At 41.2% G+C, this 19986-nt stretch overlaps 1 protein-coding gene across 12 annotated transcripts in view; it reads right to left on the bottom strand.

Annotated features, from left to right (window-relative positions):
• mgmt (O-6-methylguanine-DNA methyltransferase) overlaps positions 1-19986 on the bottom strand; it is a 269091-nt gene that overhangs the window by 186605 nt on the left and 62500 nt on the right. For 11 of the 12 annotated variants that reach the window (XM_058058117.1, XM_058058119.1, XM_058058111.1 and 8 more), the window contains 2 exons: positions 13592-13644; positions 1948-2026 (listed from right to left, as the gene is read on the bottom strand). The gene's annotated coding sequence lies outside the window, so the exon portion shown is untranslated. Of the gene's footprint in view, positions 1-1947; positions 2027-12096; positions 13035-13591; positions 13645-19986 lie in introns of those variants that run through there. The other variant, XR_009120335.1, reaches the window with a different exon arrangement.

The following is a 19986-nucleotide window of genomic DNA, read 5'->3' as shown; positions in this document are numbered from 1 at the left end:
GAAAAGGGTAATTCGTTTCTCTTCGCCAAGCAAAATATTAGAAGTTCAGATTGGGGAGGGGGGGTTATTATTAATTTATCCCCCCCCCCCCCCCCCCCCCCACACTCTTTACATACTCTCAATACATGTTTTTTGTAATTGAAGAGCGACGAATAAAGGAAGTCGTATATCTTAGCGTCCGACGACAAGACCTGGGATTTGAGTGTGTAAATATTGTTTGTAGCGAGTCGCAACGAGGATGATTCTTCCTCAAACACACTTTGGTGACATGTTTGATTGGATTTTGAGGCGTGTATTTCCCAAGATCATAGCTAATCATATTTTATTACGCCTCATCCTAGATTTATGGACTCATTTTGTTTTGTTCCCGATAAAAGCCGGCTGCGCCGTGTTGCCGTCTCTTAAAATGAAGTGTTGTGTGCTAAATCAACTGACCTTTTTCCTTGCTTTTTTTTTTTTTTTTTCCGAAGGTGTTTGCAACATGTTTTGTCCCCGCATGTCCCTGATAGCGAAAATAATATTCTTACAAATTGATTTGTATTTTTTGTTATTATTAAAACCATTTTTGTCCTTAGTTTTGTTTGAATTTAGAATTACTAGAATGAAAGATAATGGAAACTTAAAATGAGTTTCTTCCAAGGTTAAAAGCAATTTACATTTTGCAGTGAAAAATAAGAGTGAGGCAAGAAATTGATTCCAAAAAAACATTAAAAAAAATATTAAATATTAAAATGTGGATGGAATGTAATTTAGTGTTAGTTTAATTTAAAAAATGTAACTATAACGGTGGGCTGCACGGTGTTCAAGTGGTTGGACCGCATAGCTAGGAGACCCGAGTTCAATCCCACCCCCGTGCATGCGTGGGTTTTCTCCGGGTACTCCGGTTTCCTCCCACATTCCAAAAACATGCTAGTTGCTAATTAGCGACTCCAAATTGTCCATAGGTATGAATGTGAGTGTGAATGGTTGTTTGTCTATATGTGCCCTGTGATTGGCTGGCCACCAGTCCAGGGTGTACCCCGCCTCTCAGACAGCTGGGATAGGCTCCAGCATCCCCTGCGACCCTCGTGAGGATAAGCGGTAGAAAATGAATGAATGTAATTTAGTGTTAGTTTAATTAAAAAAAGTAACCATGACGGTGGGCTGCGCGGCGGTCGAGTGGTTAGCGTGCGGACCTCACAGCTAAGAGACCTGAGTTCAATCCCACCCCCGTGCATGCCTGGGTTTTCTGCGGGTACTCCAGTTTCCTCCCACATTCCAAAAACATGCTAGGTTAATTAGCGACTCTATATTGTCCTTAGGTATGAATGTGAGTGTGAATGGTTGTTTGCCCTGTGATTGGCTGGCCACCAGTCACCTCCAAAAAGACAGCTGGGATAGGCTCCAGCACCCCCGCGACCCTCGTGTGGATAAGGGATAAGTGATAAAAAATGAATGAATGAACCATGATGGTCCGAATCACTGGCATGTGCAGGGGCGTCAAACGGCACATGGCTACAAGGATATGTTGCCCTCATCCGCTATGACTGAAGGCCCTGGTCTGCGTGGAGAACATTTGGGGATGGACGGAAAAGGGAAGTTTACAAAAACGGGAAGGGAATGCCACCTTCACCACCTGGAGCAACATTCCCACCAGACTCCTGGCATCAAACACGGCCATTTGTCACCTCATTAACGCCATAGGACAGCGACTCATTACTCACTACTTTTTCAACATTTGACTTCTTTTTTTTGTTTCTATTTTTTCTACTAGCCTTAGTAGACTTTTTATGTAAGACGAATATATAAGAATTAGCATTTATTTAAATAAGCATCAACAATTTGCAGCCATGTTGTTGTTATGAATACATTCAACGTTAGCTAAACTTTGCCAAACTGCTATCAATACCTGACAACACGCATGTATTCAAATCAGGAATGTGAATGATATAATAATAAAGTACTCACCTCTTTGGAGGTCGGGGGGGGGGGGGGGGAGTGGTGACGATGCGTCACTCTTGGAAATATTCTCAACTGCCACGGAAGTCTAAAAAGACATTTAAATATGAGTGTTTTGTTGTGTAGCCATATTGTACTAAGCAACCAGGACACATGTGCGTATGTTTCTATGGTTATCATCACCTCCCGTACATACAGGGTACATGCATACACACCTGTACAGTAAAGAAGTCAAGGAAAAAGCAACATAATGCACAACATCGTCATGAGAGAGAGTCCCAGTAGTAGACTTAGGAGGGTCGGGGGGGGTTATCAGATTTATGGACTCATTTAGTTTTGTTCTGAGAAAGGCTGGTGGTCCGGTTGCCAGCTTTTAAAATGAAGTGTTGTGTGTGACTTAAATCAAATCTGTTTTTTCTTTCTCATAAGGTATTTGCGGCATTTTTCCATCAAGCATCCAAAACCAAATGTTATTCCTAAACTTTGTTTCACCTGATCCCTCGGAAAGATCCCCCCCCCCACCCCCCCGTCGCTAAGGGGTAATCATGCCACAGGGACCGCGTCCAAACAGCTCCACAAGTCAGCCTCTTACTGCGCTTTGACCTCGGTGGCCACCAAGCTGCTGACCCCGGGAGCGCCGGGGTAAGGAGTTCAAAGCCCAGCTGTCCGTGTGTGATCTCCTCGACCGGGCCGCGGTCGCGCGCCACGGGGGCCGGCGTGGGCCGGCGTGGGCCCCCCCCGGTTCTCCTCTCCAAGATGGTCAGGATACGCTCTGCACCTTCAATGGTGCTCTAAACTGCGGCGGCTCAGCCGAGCGCGGAGTTGTTTGTGTGTTCGTGGGATGTAATTTACGGCGCGTACGGCGTTGCGCGGCGGTTAGTGGAGGCGTTGGCGCGGGGACCGGGGGTTGCGGCTGCTCGTGGCATCTGCTCGCGCGGCCGCTGAGGAGCCGGCATAACAATGTGCCATTCACGGGCCAGATGATGTCCGACTGTGAAGACGAGCTTGGACGGGAAGGGCAGGCCAAGGGCAAAAGAGACAGGTGAGGTTGATGGACTTTCACAACTTTAATGGATACAACTTGTCTCTTTTATACAGCCAATGGGGGGGGGGGGTACGTAAACACATGACCACATGTACATGGACAACAAATGAATGAATGATCCAATATAAAAATGTAAATAATATTATCAAATATAGCATTTATATAGCAATATATATATATATATATAAAATATATAATATATATATTTAATATATATAATATTTATAATATTATATAATATAATATATAAATAATTTAAGAATATATAAATTTATAATATTTATAAAATATATTATAAATATATAAATATAGCAACAGTTTTTTAGCTTCTGATTGGCTATTAATTTATGTGCGCATTTATGTGCGCTATGTAAACAAATGTCCACATGTACATGGACAACAAATTAATGAATGATCCAATATAAAAATGTAAATAATATTATCAAATATTGCATACGTTTATAAAAGTTACAGTTTTTTTAGCTTCGGATTGGCTATGAATTTATGTGCGCATAACAATAACAATAATAATAAACACAAAAATAAAAAAAATCTTAAAAAAAATCTACTCTGACTATGTTATACAGGGGCGTATGTACAATCAAAACACAATAAAAAAATATTAATATAGCACCAAAAAATTATTACAATAAAAAGTAGATTCAGTACATTCGTAATAATTAATAGTGAGCGCCCACAGCGCCCTCTGCTGTATCTTTTGGGGCAATGACCCGCTTGCCATGCAGTTTCTCTTTTCTGAATATTTTGTGAAATGCTTAATCAGATTAATCACGATTGAATTAATCACCATTTGCTACAATGTTTGAAAAACTTACATTTTCACAATAACAGGACTAGATTATATATATTTAAACATTCTATATGTTTATTAAAATTAGAACAATCAGAACAAAAAGCAGTGTTATCATCCGCAAATAATACCAGCTTTAAGTCTTTCGTAATTTTGGAGATATCATCGATGTACAAGTTGAACAGTTTGGGCCCTAGTATTGAGCCCTGGGGAACTCCTGGGGCCAAAACTGTTCAACTTGTACATCAATTATATCTCTAAATAGTTAAGACAAAAAGGTTAGTCAATTTGAGGCAACTTTCCGCCAACACGGTGTGTTTCTTTATCCATAATTTAGCCATAAAATGTCCAGAAGAGGAAGTCAACAATGTCAAATTATGCAAACGAGTCCATTCTTAAAGTGGGCTTATTATTGCAGCATATTTCTCCGCTCCCGTAATCAATTCTTTGTTATTCCAAAGGAGGAGACACGGCGAGGTGCACTTAAAGCCGGGTCTCGGAGCCTTGTCATGAGCCCTGTTCAGTTAGGAGGTGACAAACCCCTCGGGGGAGGAGAGAAAGTGCTGGGGGGTCTGAGGTGTAAAAAAAAAAAAAAAAAACCCTGCAAACTCGGGGGCTGATAAATGAGTCTCTTCCTAACCGCATATGGTATGTGCTTTAAAACCGACTCCCCTTCGGCCCTCCTCGTCCTGGCCAGCCATTCTTCATGAGCGGTTCAGGGGCCCCCTGCGTGTGTGTGTGTGTGTGTGTGTGTGCGGGGGCCCCGGCTTTGTTGCCAAGACAGGCCCCCTGCAACGGGCTGCATATGGGACTATATGACGGCGAGTGCGAGTGTGAGCCCCGGCGTTGGGTCATTGTTAATTTACACTGACTTTGTAAGCTATTACTCTTACAAAGAAAGCGGTCTGTCACCGCGGATATACACCTGCTACCTGAGAATAACAGAAAATAAAATTGCATGCGCCAGGAAGTCAAAAGTGACATCTGTCTCGCGGTTCGCTAATGTGACGGCGCGGGCATCGCGAGACGCCGCTAACACTTTGTGAGCTTCCCGGCGACTTAAAACGCTTTAACGGTAAATTCCGACTCCTGACAAAAAAAGCCTTTTAGCTTTAAGTAGCGCTCATTTCCGTTTATTGGCCACCGTCCTGTTGGCTCGTCTTTCAAGCAGCACGCCGGACACATATGCCCCCCGGTTATGGTTATTCCACCGGACCTCTGCACCGCCTCCCGTATAATAGCAATAGCAACCCCCCCCCCTCTCCTCTCAGTCCTCGTACTGCGTATACTACTCATTGTTTACTGTACATGCAGGTCCAGAGTAATAATAAATAAGGAGCGTGTGTGCCGTGCCAACATGATTGATTACGACAGGGAGGCAAGGTCAGGATGGAGGAACAGGCTAGGGCTGTCCGACTCATTGAGTTAACACTGTATCCGTATTGTATGAATGTCACCAGCGATCCTGTGATTTATTACTACAGCCACTGCTCAATTCTGCTTTTCTGCCTCCCGCAACCCACTTCGCCCCCGCAGCAACCCCCCCCCCCCCCCCCCCCCCCCCACCTAACATGCCGCCTTTCTTTTAGTTCCTGACCGAGATAGTGGATAAGAAGCAAAAAATGTTGACAAAAATAAAAAAAAATCCACCCTGTCAGCAAGCAGGTTACGTCTTCATTGTGATGTTTATTTCTATTTCTATCAAATTAGGATGTGTTTTTTTTTTTTTAATTTCGCTATAATGGACTTGCTGCACACTTTCACAGAAACGGTGACGCAAGCTAATGAGGTCTCGTGCTAAGAATTGCATCAGATATTCAGCTTTTACAAACACTTGGGCTTGAATAATGCACTTTTGATTGACGCTGTTGGAAAGGCGTTTGTTTCCATGTCAAGTTTGGGATTGGGTTGTGAGAGTTGTTCCATCTTGTATATTGCCCCCCCACCCCCACCCCTCAACAAAGAGATAAATACATTAAATACAAATAAACATGATTTAAATTATTCATTCATTCATTTTCTACCGCTTATCCTCACGAGGGTCGCAGAGGGTTGCTGGAGCCTATCCCAGCTGTCTTCGGGCAGCACAACCTGGACTGGTGGCCAGCCAATCACAGGGCACATATAGACAAACAACCATTCACACTCACATTCATACCTATGGACAATTTGGAGTCATGCTAATTAACCTAGCATGTTTTTGGAATGTGCGAGGAAACCGGAGTACCCGGAGAAAACCCACGCATGCACGGGGAGAACATGCAAACTCCACACAGAGATGGCCGAGGGTGGAATTGAACCCGGGTCTCAGTTCCAAATATGAAATTTGTAAATCGTTAATGGTGTTATATTAGTAAATAAATAGTTATTTTCATGCAAAGCAACCATTTTTGTGTTGTTTATGCTGGAGCCTATCCCAGCTGTCTTCAGGCAAGAGGCAGAGTCCACCCTGGACTGGTGGCCAGCCAATCACAGGGCACATATAGACAAACAACCATTCACACTCACATTCATACCGATGGACAATTTGGAGTCATGCTAATTAACCTAGCATGTTTTTGGAATGTGGGAGGAAACCGGAGTACCCGGAGAAAACCCACGCATGCACGGGTGAGAACATCCAAACTCCACACAGAGATAGCCGAGGGTGGAATTGAACCCTGGTCTCCTAGCTGTGAGGTCTGCACGCTAAGCACTAGAACACCGTGTAGGAAGAAGCAAAGCTTATTAAATCCTACTCCTCCATCTGGCACTTTTACAATCAGTAACTGTTACATTTGTTCACTTCCTGCTTTCCTAATATAATTTAAGTTTTTTTTTACATTATTTTATTAATTTAAAAAAATATATAATTTTTTTTATTTTATTTTTCAAATTTTTTTTTGTCACGTACCAAAGTACGAGGTGACCATATAATGACACAATGAGTACCATAGTAACTGTCAATATAGTGATATATATATATAGTACATCATGACTTAGCAAACTTAGCAAACATCAACTGATGGTATTGTTTCTTGAATTAGCTCATCGTTGTCCATTGTTCGATTTCCTTACTCAATCATAGTTTGATTCCACATACTGAAATGCTATGGCTAGCATAACGTAGTCCTAGCATACAAGTATTTCAAATGTACTTCTTCCCTGAGATCATATTTCTCCTCTCTTGTAGAGAAGTATTGGATGACATTTTTAGCTAATTGGTTATTTTTAGCCTTATGCATTATTTTATTTTCAATTATTTTGAAGATGAACTATATCAGCAAGTTGAAGTATTTGTGATTTTAGAAATAAGGAGTTAGTATGTTCTCTGTAGGCGGCATTATGAATTATCCTTACTGACCTTTTTTTGCAGTACATTTAGTCAGTGAAGATGAAGGTGTTGAAGTTTACAAATAAAAAAAGGATAATTGAAGAAACCTAACAAAATAAATACAGTACATAAAAATACTACATCTTTTTGTCCAGGAGGTGTACATATATTATTATTATATATTATTTCAAGGTGTGTCTATACTGTACATGAACACAAAAGGCTTGCCTGCATTGTTTATTTGCTAGACTAAAAAAAACAACAACAACAAAAAAAGTCATTGTCACTTTCAACAACGCATACTCAACTCCTCTTTCCCTTCCAGAGGATGTAACCTTTCGTCTCGGACTGAATACACAATGCCCCTCCGGACCCCTGGACTGCTCACTCTTTAGTGCATGTCAAAAAGACACCAGTCTGGACTATTTCCTCGGGGAGGCGGGTAAGCAAGCGCCACGCTCTGTCAGTTAGCGTAAAATGTTTCAGACTGAAGATGGATGGAGACGACGTGTCACTACGGCTCAAGCGGGCTTTCACTTCTGCCATGGTCACATGTCCTGGTCACATCAAGCCCAGCCACCGCATCGCTCCGACCTGTCCTTCCTTTTGAGTTAGCATACACACGACATGACAGAGCTTGTGGCCTTCGCTCACTATGGGATGGAGGGGGGGGGGGGGGGGGGGGGGGATTATGTTGGTATCAATGGAGGAAACTCAATATCTACGCCAGTGATACCAGTACCAGTGGTACCTCAGTTTTTGGTTATTCATTTGTTCCCAAAGTTTTGAAAAACCAAGACAATTCATGGAAATTAATTAGCAAAAAAATACAACAACTATTATACTCTCACAGCTATGAAACCACGTGACTTCAGAAGTATTACAAATTGTTTAAATACTGTGCCGGAGGGTAGCAGGAGTCAAGTTCAATGTACTCAATATATCAACCGTCTTACTGCGACCTGCTGAAATCATCACACAGCAGCTTAACACTCAAAAGGTAGCAACACGTACTCTAACGGCTTCCCGGCTAATTTTTCATTGGACACAACCGCTAACCACTCGATATTAAAACAAAAAAATTGTAAAATTATGTACTCATAATATGTACTCTGCTGCACGGTGGTCGAGTGGTTAGCGCGCAGGCCTCACAGCTAGGAGACCCGAGTTCAATCCCACCCTCGGCCATCTCTGTGTGGAGTTTGCATGTTCTTCCCCGGGTTTTCTCCGGGTACTCCGGTTTCCTCCCACATTCCAAAAAACATGCTAGGTTAATTAGCATGACTCCAAATTTGTCCATAGGTATGAATGTGAGTGTGAATGGTTGTTTGTCTATATGTGCCCTGTGATTGGCTGGCCACCAGTCTAGGGTGTACCCCGCCTCTCGACCCAAGAGATGAGCTGGGATAGGCTCCAGCACCCCCCCCCCCCCCCCGCGACCCTCATGAGGATAAGCGGTAGAAAATGAATGAATGAATGAATTATAACTTTGAGGACTTGTAATTATAGCCATGTTGTACTGAGCAGCCAGGACAGAGACGTGTGTGCCGCTATCCTTCATAAAAATATATGCTATAATTAAGTCCAATGTCTTCTTCTTCTTCTATGGTTCTCATCACACTTTTAGGGCGGTTTTAGTGTCTCTTAAAGTGACGTCCACATCATAAAGTTTGAAGTTCCTCTGTTATAAGTACACAGCTAACACTCAGCCATTTTCTCAATTAAATAATTCCAAGATTTGGGTCGGGTCGGAGATCTACGAAGGACTTGAGTTGATTCAGTCTTGATTGGGGTCAAGTTTATGTTTCAGTGGAAAAAAAAACCAAACAAACCAGGACACAGCCTGAGCATCTATGACAGGGGTGGGCAAACTACGGCCCGGGGGCCACATCCGGCCCGCCAAGTGTTTGAATACGGCCCGCCCAATCTTTCCAAAGTATTTCATTTAAACTCAACATACATCATACATACAACATGGCATCATGGCCTGAGCCAACCTTTTGATGGTTTTATCAATTTCGTTTTTTGACATGGTCTGTTGTTTACTAGGTGCTCCTGAAAAAAGGGACACAAGCACATAATAATAATAATTATTATTATTATTAGATTATTATAATTATTATTAGAACTATTATGATTATTATAATTATTATATTAATGCTAATTATTATATTAATTATATATAATATTATTGTTATATTTGCATATTTTACATAATAATAATATAATAATTATTATTTTAATTTTATTGTAATTATTATAATATTTTATTATTTTTAAAATATTTAAATATAAATATAAAATAATAAATAATAATAGCAGATTACATGACAATTTTACAGATACAACAATACCAGGTGGACTGTTACGTGTAAAATGTATAGTCTGCCCCCCCCCCGTAAATTTTGTCATATCAATGCGGCCCGCGAGTCAAAAAGTTTGCCCACCCCTGGTCTACGAAATGTGACTGTAATCTCAAAAGGCAGCCGATTATAAATAAAACAAACCCAGTGAAGAAAAAAAAGAAGACATGCTGGGTCTGTGGAGAGCAGACCTTGACATGGAAAGTCTTACAGTCCCGACCTTTGCGTTTGACCCCGGCCGATATGTTTCCACAGGCAATTCCATAACTCTCCCACCAACATTTAAACGCTTCCTGTTTGGCAGGAAGTTCCACACGGCTCTGTGGGAGCAGCCCTTTGCAGCTCAAGCGTGCCAAACGGCCCGGTGAGCGATACACGCAGAGTTAATTTATATCGTGTCTCATCGCCGTTTTTCATATGTGTGTGTGTGTGTGTGTGGACACACGTGTGCGCAATCAGGTGCAGATGATAGACACATGTGCCGTATGTACGCCGCACGTACGCCGCCGCCACCGTAAAGACAAGTACACGTCTGTGTAGATGACGAGTTATTTTTCTCTCATTCTCACTATTTCGGTGTTGTTATTGGAACGCGTGTGTGTGTGTGTGTGTGTGTGTGTGTGTGTGTGCTGGTGCGGACTGTGAAACTGATGAATGACCAACCATGGCAGATTCATAGTCCGGATCCTGGTGCGGCTGGAGAGGAAACTAATGGCAAGCTGGGACTGAGGAGGTCTCAGAGCTAATACCTGTCTCTTCCATCAGGAGACCTCGGGGCATTTTTTTTTTTTTTTTTTTTTTTTTTACACCCAGCCAAATAAGAGCCTCACACACACACACACACTCTTACTTTTAACACCTTCCGACTCTTACCCCCCCACCCCCCACTCCAAATATACACATGCACGCACAAGCACTCAAACATGCAGCAACATAAAGATGGACAAACACCCCCCCCCCCCCCAAAAAAAAAAAAAAAAAATACTTGTAGGCCAAATGTGTCGAGCATCAGCTGTCGGGGAGTAAATGTGCGGCAAAAAGACAAGGATGGGCACTTTACCGGACACAGGCTTTTACGCCCCAGCCCCGCCCCTTCCATTTATAGGAAGTTGTTATGTGGGGGAGGGGTGGGTGGATAGGGGGGTCTCCCGCTCATGCAGCTTTAATTGTACAGTAAACCTCAGATATATCGGATTCAATTCTTCCCACTGGTTTTGTCCGATATAAGCGAAATCCGTTATACGCGTATACCGGAAAATGTCCGTTTTACGCATATATCGGATTTATGTATATCCGGTATATGCGTAAATCGGATTTTATGCGTTATAAAAAGGCACTTCCTTGACTATGTTTCCAATGTCGGTCTGTTATAGGGGTGCTATTTCATGTCTGGGGTACTCTAATAATGTGAAAAACACGGAAAAGCTTAAAGGGGAAGTGCACTTTTTTTTTGAATTTTTGAATCTCATGACACTTTTTCAAGCTTGGCAGGTCCGTTAGTGTCTTCATTCACGCTTGGACAATGTCGGTGACAGTAACACATACAGTGCTTTGTACAGAGACGGCCATGCCATGGCTGAGATCGAGTAAAAAAAATATATATACTAACATACGTGAGTCTATATTATGTCTTATGTGTCTACTATGTTGAGTAATAGGAGTGTAAATGGCATTATAGGGGTGCTATTTTATGTCTGGGGTACTCTAATAATGTGAAAAACACGGAAAAGCTTAAAGGGGAAGTGCACTTTTTTTGGAGTTTTGGAATCTCATGACACTTTTTCAAGCTTGGCAGGTCCGTTAGTGTCTTCATTCGCGCTTGGACAATGTCGGTGCCAGCAACACATACAGTGCTTTGTACAGAGACGGACATGCCATGGCTGAGATCGAGTAAAAAAAAATAGATATACTAACATACGTGAGTCTATATTATGTCTTATGTGTCTACTATGTTGAGTAATAGGAGTGTAAATGGGATTATAGGGGTGCTATTTTATGTCTGGGGTACTCTAATAATGTGAAAAACATGGAAAAGCTTAAAGGGGAAGTGCACTTTTTTTGGAAATTTGGAATCTGATGATACTTCGAACTTGGCAGGTCTGTTATAGGGGTGCTATTTCATGTCTGGGGTACTCTAATAATGTGAAAAACTTGGAAAAGCTTAAAGGGGAAGTGCACTTTTTTGGAATTTTGGACTCTGACGACACTTTTTCAAGCTTGACAGGTCCGTTAGTGTCTTCATTCACACTTGGACATTGTGCCAGCAACACATACAGTGCTTCGTACAGAGACGAACATGCCATGGCTGAGATCGAGTAAAAAAAATAAATATACTAACATACGTGAGTCTATATTATGTTTTATGTGTCTACTATGTTGAGTAATAGGAGTGTAAATGGGATTATAGGGGTGCTATTTTATGTCTGGGGTACTCTAATAATGTGAAAAACATGGAAAAGCTTAAAGGGGATATGCAATTTTTTGGGAAATTTGGAATCTGATGATACTTCAAACTTGGCAGGTCTGTTATAGGGGTGCTATTTCATGTCTGGGGTACTCTAATAATGTGAAAAACTTGGAAAAGCTTAAAGGGGAAGTGAACTTTTTTGGAATTTTGGACTCTGACGACACTTTTTCAAGCTTGACAGGTCCGTTAGTGTCTTTATTCACGCTTGGACGTGGTGCCAGCAACACATACAGTGCTTCGTACAGAGACGGACATGCCATGGCTGAGATCGAGTAAAAAAAAAAAAAAAAATTACTAACATGCGTACGCGTCTTATGTGTCTTATAGGGGTGCTACTTCATGTCTGGGGTGCTCTAATAATGTGAAAAAACAGGTTTTCTATGCTCTAACTACAAAAATATTCAATTCATGAATAAGGACTCCTACTTCATGGGAATTCACTTATCACTGTCGGGTCCGGAAGCAATTACATGCAATAAAGGAGCGATAACTGAATTCTGTGGTTGATTGGTGGTAAACCACTCTAGCGCCATCTGTCTGCTCCTGTGTGTGAGACGTGTTTTATATCCGGTATATGCGTAAATCGGATTTTATCCGTTATAAAAAAGGCACTTCCTTGACTATGTTTCCAATGTACCTGGACGCGCAGGCAACGCTGCAAACGCTGCAAATGACGTCGTATAGCGGCGTGTCACGATTCGGCGAATCGGAGCGCCACGATGCGGCCATCCGATATATGCGAGGGAAATTTAATGGAAATGCATTGGAACGGGACTGGAGATTTTGTCCGAAATAGGCGAAATCCGTTATAAAAAATCCGATATATGCAATGAATTTTTATTGGAAATGCATTACAGAAAAATCGTTTCTTTTTTTTATCTGTCCGTTGTGAGCGAATTTCCGATATATCCGAGTCCGATATAGTATATCCGAGGTTTATTGTACCCGTGGAAAATGTTGCGGTTTGTACCCATTTCCCCCAGCTAGCAGGTTTAATATTGAACCCAGGTCCCGATACATATATTAATGTTTGCAGTCATCCGCCTCCTGATGTTCTCCTCATTAGCGCTCCAGAGCGTGCCCATCCACGGAGCCGCCTGTGAAATAGAATCAGAGCGCGAGTGGAAGTCATTAGTCAGTTTTGAGTGTGCATATGTTCAATTGACCCGCAGTATGTAAATTCCGCCGATGCTGGCCTTGCATATGGGCCAAGTGGCTCACTGGAGGCCCGTCCAGCATGGTGCCTCATTACGGAGCGCCTTTCCCCGAGTCCTCGCTGTTAATTAAGGAGCCTTTGTCCGTCACGTGACTCCCTCTCTCTTCTGACACGCCGAGGTCACGCTAAGGACTTATGGATCTTCCGCCCCCAGCCCGGGCCGCCACGTCTGTTTGCGGGTATGACTGCGTTGCGCATTTTTCATTTTGCTCGCTTTCTTCGATTCGGTCGCTGAACTCATTCATCAACGTTTAGCGGTCAAAGACGTTGGGAAACATTGGAAAACCTCCACAGTGGAACTCGGTGGAACGTTCCAACCCCGATTAGATATCATGAAAATAATCTGTTCCGGTGTCAAACTGTTGCTTTGAAGTCACATTGTTGTCATCCAAGTGCAAAAAGAAGCGAGTGATGGCAACCAAAGAGCTGTGTACTCACCCGTGGTGCTTTTGGTTGCTTCATCCTGTTTGTACTGAGCAGCCAGGACGGACCTGTGTGCAAAAAAATGGAATATGAATCCATGAAGTCATACAACCTCATACCATTTTTTGGAAAGCTGAAAGGGGAAGTGCACATTTTTTGGAATTTTGGAATCTGATGATACTTGATGATACTTCAAACTTGGCAGGTCTGTTATAGGGGTGCTATTTCATGTCTGGGGTACTCTAATAATGTGAAAAACATGGAAAAGCTTAAAGGGGAAGTGCACTTTTTTTGGAATTTTGGAATCTGATGATACTTGATGATACTTCAAACTTGGCAGGTCTGTTATAGGGGTGCTATTTCATGTCTGGGGTACTCTAATAATGTGGAAAAACATGGAAAAGCTTAAAGGGGAAGTGCACTTTTTTTGGAAATTTGGAATCTGATGATACTTTTTCAAGCTTGGCAGGTCTGTTATAGGGGTGCTATTTCATGTCTGGGGTACTCTAATAATGTGAAAAACATGGAAAAGCTTAAAGGGGAAGTGTACTTTTTTTTGGAAATTTGGAATCTGATGATACTTGATGATACTTCAAACTTGGCAGGTCTGTTATAGGGGTGCTATTTCATTTATGGGGTACTCTAATAATGAGAAAAACATGGAAAAGCTTAAAGGGGAAGTGCACTTTTTTTTGAAATTTGGAATCTGATGATACTTCAAACTTGGCAGGTCTGTTATAGGGGTGCTATTTCATGTCTGGGTTACTCTAATAATGTGAAAAACTTGGAAAAGCTTAAAGGGGAAGTGCACTTTTTTTGGAAATTTGGAATCTGATGATACTTGATGATACTTCAAACTTGGCAGGTCTGTTATAGGGGTGCTATTTCATTTATGGGGTACTCTAATAATGTGAAAAACATGGAAAAGCTTAAAGGGGAAGTGCACTTTTTTTTTGAATTTTTGAATCTCATGACATTTTTTCAAGCTTGGCAGGTCTGTTAGTGTCTTTATTCACGCTTAGACGATGCCGGTGCCAGCAACACATACAGTGCTTTGTACAGAGACGGACATGCCATGGCTGAGATCGAGTAAAAAAAAATATTTACTAACATACGTGAGTCTATATTATGTCTTATGTGTCTACTATGTTGAGTAAAAGGAGTGTAAATGGGATTATAGGGGTGCTATTTTATGTCTGGGGTACTCTAATAATGTGAAAAACATGGAAAAGCTTAAAGGGGAAGTGCACTTTTTTTTGGAATTTTGGAATCTGATGATACTTTTTCAAACTTGGCAGGTCTGTTAGTGTCTTTATTCACGCTTAGACGATGCCGGTGCCAGCAACACATACAGTGCTTTGTACAGAAACGGACATGCCATGGCTGAGATCGGGTAAAAAAAAATATTTACTGACATGCGTGAGTCTATATTATATCTTATGTGTCTACTATGTTGAGTAATGGGAGTGTAAATGGTATTATAGGGGTGCTATTTTATGTCTGGGGTACTCTAATAATGTGAAAAAATTTGAAAAGTTTAAAGGGGAAGTGCACTTTTTTGGAATTTTGGACTCTGACGACACTTTTTCAAGCTTGGCAGGTCCGTTAGTGTCTTCATTCACACTTGGACATGGTGCCAGCAACACATACAGTGCTTTGTACAGAGACGGACATGCCATGGCTGAGATCGAGTAAAAATAATTTTTTTACTAACATAAGTGAGTCTAAATTATGTCTTATGTGTCTTATAGGGGTGCTACTTCATGTCTGGGGTGCTCTAATAATGTGAAAAAACAGGTTTTCTATGCTCTAACTACAAAAGTATTCCATTCATGAATAAGGACTCCTACTTCATGGGAATTCACTTATCACTGTCGGGTCCGGAAGCAATTACATGCAATAAAGGAGCGATCACTGAATTCTGTGGTTTATTGGTGGTAAACCACTCTAGCGCCATCTGTCTGCTACATTTAGAGCTACCGGAATCTCCAATGCTTAGATTATATCTTTATTTAAAAAAAAAAAAAAAAAAGTCAGGCCATTCTTGTTTTCTCATCATTTCCCCATCAAGCATTTTTTTTTTCTTTTTTACCTTTTCACCTGCTTGTCAGATTGGCGAGGCCCCTCAGCGAGATGATCTCCAGGGCAACAACAACAAAGCACTGTCAAGATACCCGGCATCCTGCGGCTTAATTGTTATTAATTTACTGCAATTAAAATGTGTCTCTCTGCCTCGCTCTCATTTTCTTTCTTTGGTCCCCCCCCCCATATTACACCCCCCCACCACACATGCCTTGACAAGCGTGGATATTGTTTACATGCAAAGAGAAAGTGTTGAAGAACATTTCCAGGCAATGTCACCCGTCTATGCATCCCTCCGAGCAATTCCGGCACACATTGGCGATAAAGCCCATATTTGAATAGGAGCGGATATCAAACACATTCATTAGGTTACATGCTTCACTTGATTAATTATATCTGAAGAAAATTGCGGGCACTTCGGATCTTAGTCTGGTAGTATCGCCATGTGCCACGGATCCCTAATTTCCAAAAGAAAAGGGAGGCGGCGGCGGGGGTGGGGTAGAGGGTGGGTAGCGCATAGATGGTGGGGGGCTGAAGGGGATTTTTTTTTTTTTTTCCTCTTCTTCCCTTCCCAGTCTATCCCGGACAGCCTGCCTTCTCTCTCCCCAAGGAAATGAACGTATTCAAATGTATCTCCATCAATGAGCACAGTAATTATGAATTCAGCACTAATTAGTAGATACACTACTTTCCTTGCATATTTGATTTCCACTGTGAGATGTTAATAAGGGAAGTGCCCATTTTTGTCCTATCTCATAAAAATTCCAGAGTGTTGGCGAAGGGGGTGCGGGAATGGGATGGGGTGGTGGTGGTGGTGGTAGGGGGGTGGCTGCTGGATGGTGGTGTTGGGGGGCAGATGGCGAGAGGGAAACAGGGGATGCATTAAGTATGCATGGAAGTCGAAAAAAATAAGTTTGCAGATAATTGGCGGTGGTTACTGAGGGGCTAAAACAACACTGCTTACCTTAGTTAACATTCTGCTGGCTAAAGATGCCTTTTAAAAGACGCATTGTGATGCTAGACAAATAAAGGCTTTTTTTTTTTTTCCCACTGCCTCCGCACAATGATAACATGTTGAATTACTCATATTTCCCCCTCGCCCTCCCCAAATTTTTATATCTTTGTTCAAATGTCATGAAAAAGTAAAAGCCCCAAACTGTTTTTACACTCTTACAACGCCAAGGGGTAATTATACAATTTTCCCTGAGCGAGTGCGGGAAATAAGAGGAACCCTCCCCTTCTTTGATAGCGTTGCAGAAATATATTTACAGTGCAACCGCAGTGCTTGTGATTTATTAATATTAGGAGACAGCTTTTGTTGCCTTTTTATCCACAGCCCGCGTGATTAGCGCCAGCTACATCGCTAAGTGGATTACAGCATCAAAGTGGAGTAATATGGAATAAAATCTGCGCTGTCAGATTAGCAAGCAGATGGCCGCGCTGACGACACCCGGTGTCGCCGGGCCACACCTTGACCAATAACGTGACATACTGGATCGATATAATTAATCCAATCATGTCTTTTGTGTGTGTGTGTTTTTTTTTTTTTTTGGCCATCTTTGCAGCCAGGCTGTTCCATCACTCAAGTGTTATGACCGCACGCTGTTGGTGCCAACCTCTGGCTGTGGCGGCGAGATAGCGGGGGCCACGAGGAACAGAAAGAAAACACATGCAGAAGCAGAAAATAAACACGGAACACAACACGACTACTTCAGAAAAGTCCAATATAAGAACCTGCAAAGACGATTTACACATATAGACAAACAACCATTCACACTCACATTCATACCTATGGACAATTTGGAGTCATGCTAATTAACCTAGCATGTTTTTGGAATGTGGGAGGAAACCGGAGTATAGCATAGAAAGCATAGAAAAGTTATCTACAATACGGTTTATACCACTATTAGAGCCCTCTAGACAAACACTAACACCCCTATAGTCAGCTTTTCACTCGCATTGCATGAAAACGTACACGTTAGCATTTGGAATGCATAATGCTAACATTACTGAGTGCTACATATCATTTATTTTTCAATAGTCACAAAACAATGATCATTCATTCATTCAATGATCATCGTGCTGGAACCTATCCCAGCCGTCTTCGGGGCGAGAGGCGGGGTACACCCTGGACGGGTGGCCAGCCAATCACAGGGCACATATAGACAAACAAGCATTATTCGGGCGAGCCAGCCATTCACAGGGAACATACATATAGACAAACAACCATTTTTCGGGCGAGCCAGCCAATCACAGGGCACATACGTATAGACAAACAACCATTCTTTGGGCGAGCCAGCCAATCACAGAGCACATATAGGAACAAACAACCATTCTTAGGGCGAGCCAGCCAATCACAGGGCACATACGTATAGACAAACAAGCATTCTTCGGGCAAGCCAGCCAACCACAGGGCACATATAGGAACAAACAACCATTCTTAGGGCGAGCCAGCCAATCACAGAGCACATATAGAAACAAACTACCATTCTTAGGGCGAGCCAGCCAATCACAGGGGGAAAAACAAATAGAAACAAACTACCATTCTTCAGGCGAGCCAGCCAATCACAGGGCACATATAGACAAACAACCATTCACACTCACATTCATACCTATGGACAATTTGGAGTCGCCAATTAACCTAGCATGTTTTGCTAGCATGTTTTTGCTAGGTTAATTGGGTCTGCACGCTAACCACTCGTCCACCGTGCAGGCTGTTGGGGCTTATTTGCTTTAATTACATTTCCAGGACCCAAATTGAACCCACCCCCCCCCCCCCAATGTAAAGGAAAAGGAAAGCAGGTGTCAATGAATTAGTTGTCCGAACATGGATCAGCACCCAGCAGCACCACCAGGAATTATGAAAGAAAAATCCCTGGGCACCTCCATGTGTTTTGGAATTGTCGTGCCCCCCCCCCCCCACCCCCCCCCCCCCCCCCAATATGACGCCCCTGTCTGCTCATGTTCTGGTGCCAACCTCCTGCTGAAGACTGGAATGTTCCATGAGAAACTAAGCAAAACCTCCAAATAAACGACCATTATATGATAATACATCGACAAACAATGCCGTTATTAAAATGGGGGAGGGAAGGGAGGGGCACTTGGCTCACTATTTGGCAAGTGAAAGCCACCGCCATACGTTTCATGTTTCTCTTCTGTTCCATCGCTCATCATACTGTCACCACCATCGAAACTGGCAAAATGTAAGAAATGAAATATGACGTTTTGGTGCCAAGCATTTACATTAGGGATCACTATTTGGCAAGCACGGGGGCACTCGCACTGTTCTTATCTCAGGACTTCCTGCAGTTTGTTACGTTTTTGTGCAAGAAACCATCAATCTCATCAATACCAACTTTGCATTTCATTTTTAATTAATTTGTATGAATTGATTTCATCATTTTTAGTTTCAGTATGTTTATGTATTTGCTGTAAATTTGTCCCTATTTATGGTGGTTATTTGCTTCCTTTGTTTTACTATTTTCATAATCAGAGCATAGAAAACCTGTTTAAGATCTCCTGCATAAGGTTTGTAACAGGAGAGCCCTCTCGACATGAAATAGCACCCCTATGGTCAGATTGCCACTCCTATTACATAAAGTAAAGTAGAATTAGTCAAAGAAAATAAGACATAAATAACATGACATACGTGTGTGTGTGCTGCTGTAAATTGTTCCGGCGTTGGACAGGAAGTGATGTCAGGGGTTAGAATGTGTCTTCTTAATGCCTTTTATTCAGCTGTTTTTATGCATGAAAATACTTATAGATTAAGACTATAATTTGTGGAAAAACATGAATATCAGTATATTTATATGTGTGTATGTATATATATATATTCATTTTGTTTTTTATTTTTATTTATTTTATTTTATTATTTTTATTTTATTATATGTATTTATTATTTTTATTTTAATATATTATAATATAATATATATTTATATGTGTATATGTATATTTATTAGTTATATTATAATATAATATATATTTATATGAGTATATATATATACACATATAAATATATATATATATATGTATATGTGTGTGTGTATATATCTATCTATCTATATATAGATATATATATATATATATATATATACACATATATTGATTTATTTGGTTATATTATAATATAATATATATTTATATATGTATATATTTATATATATATATATATATATATATATATATATATATATATATATATATATATATATATATATATATATATATATATATATATATATATATATATATATATATATATATATATATATATATATATACATATAAATATACTGATATTCATGTTTTTCCACAAATGATAGGCT

Source organism: Doryrhamphus excisus, chromosome 20 (genome assembly GCF_030265055.1).
Source record: "Doryrhamphus excisus isolate RoL2022-K1 chromosome 20, RoL_Dexc_1.0, whole genome shotgun sequence".
Classification (NCBI taxonomy): Eukaryota; Metazoa; Chordata; class Actinopteri; order Syngnathiformes; family Syngnathidae; genus Doryrhamphus; species Doryrhamphus excisus.
This window is presented reverse-complemented; position numbering and strand designations above follow the sequence as displayed.